At 48.8% G+C, this 1,375-nt stretch overlaps 1 non-coding gene across 1 annotated transcript; it reads right to left on the bottom strand.

Annotated features, from left to right (window-relative positions):
* Positions 1-343: 343 nt before the first annotated feature.
* LOC136316539 (small nucleolar RNA SNORA48) lies at positions 344-487 on the bottom strand. Its single transcript, XR_010727767.1, has one exon. It is a non-coding gene; the product is annotated as a small nucleolar RNA SNORA48 (small nucleolar RNA).
* Between the last annotated feature and the right edge of the window lie 888 nt (positions 488-1,375).

Here is a 1,375-nt window from a genome sequence, read left to right as displayed (position 1 = left end):
GCACCCAGGAATAACGCACCGGCTCTTTGGGCATCCCTCAGCCCAGTCGTGTTGATGCATAAAATTAGTCGTCACTCTTTCTCTCTCTCTCTCTCTTTCTCTCTCTCTCTCTTTCTCTCTCTTTCTTTCTTTCCCTCTTTCCCTCTCCCTCCTTCCCTCCCTTCCTTCCTTCCTTCCTTCCTTCCTTCCTTCCTTCCTTCCTTCCTTCCTTCCTTCCTTCCTTCCTTCCTTCCCTCCCTCCCTCCCTCCCTCCCTCCCTCTCTCCCTCCCTCCCTCCCTCCGTCCCTCTCTCCCTCCCTCCTTTCCTTCCTTCTTTCCTTTGTTCTTTCTTTCCTTCTTTCTTTCATGTGGCCCAGTCATGAAACAGCTCTGGCTACCGACACAGGCATCCAGTCAGGATGAGCTAGGGCTGTGTGTCTGCTTGGCTCCTGACTGGTGTGAGAGCAACACCACCAGTCTGGTATCACCTTGCCCATCGCCAGGAGGTCTTTCTTTTTTACTTTTTATATTTAAAATCTTTTTGGTGACATTTGTTTTCCTTAAAAGAGTCTTCCAGTCACGTGTGTCCCCTACCTGCTTTCCCCTAAGTGCCTTTTAGCTTTTCTTATTTCCTTAGAGAGGGAAACACAACCAGGTATTTGTTTATTTAAGAGACTTTACTGAGAACCTCCCTTATTCTCAGAGACTGAAAAATAAATGAGAGACACAGCTCCAAGGACAAGAATGAGCAGATACGGGGAAACACCACAAGCACTGTGATTTCATGTCACTCTGGGGTGTGGAACTGGGGTCTACTCTGAACTTCAGCTCTTTATCCATGGCTTGTCAGGCTTCTAGGTTGCCTCTTTGTAACTGAAGACCCAGGACTGTCACTGGTCCACGTGATGCTTTGTGTGAGTGACAAGACCGTTACCTTTTGGGGAAAGCAACCCTGCCAGCCAGTGCCTGGTGAGCAGACGCTGTCTGTGTAGTCTGGGACAAGGACTTAGCTCCACTTGCTACGCTGAGCAGAGGCAGGATTGTGCCTCCCTTCCACCCACCCTCTGGGCCAGGCATCCTTTTGTCCTTCTGCAGGGCATTGCTTGAGCAACCTTCCCTCAGGCCCTGCAAAGGGTGCTGGATTTGTCTCTCCCATCTGACATTTGGGAGATCGCACTTTGCCCGAGTTGTAAGACATGGTTCTCAGTCTCCTTCTCCCCCGCAGGCTCAGCTGCGGAGCGTTGGGCAGGTAGTTCTGTTTGGAGCATGGTCATTTCTCTGTTCCAGTGAATTTTAAGAGAGGGGACTGAAGTTCCTGCTTCTCTCGCACATTTAATTGGAATTTTAATTTTAGAAACATAACATTATAACTTATTTGAAATTTTCCTTCGTTTTA

The sequence above is a fragment of the Saccopteryx bilineata genome, chromosome 12 (genome assembly GCF_036850765.1).
Source record: "Saccopteryx bilineata isolate mSacBil1 chromosome 12, mSacBil1_pri_phased_curated, whole genome shotgun sequence".
Taxonomy (NCBI): Eukaryota; Metazoa; Chordata; class Mammalia; order Chiroptera; family Emballonuridae; genus Saccopteryx; species Saccopteryx bilineata.
This window is presented reverse-complemented; position numbering and strand designations above follow the sequence as displayed.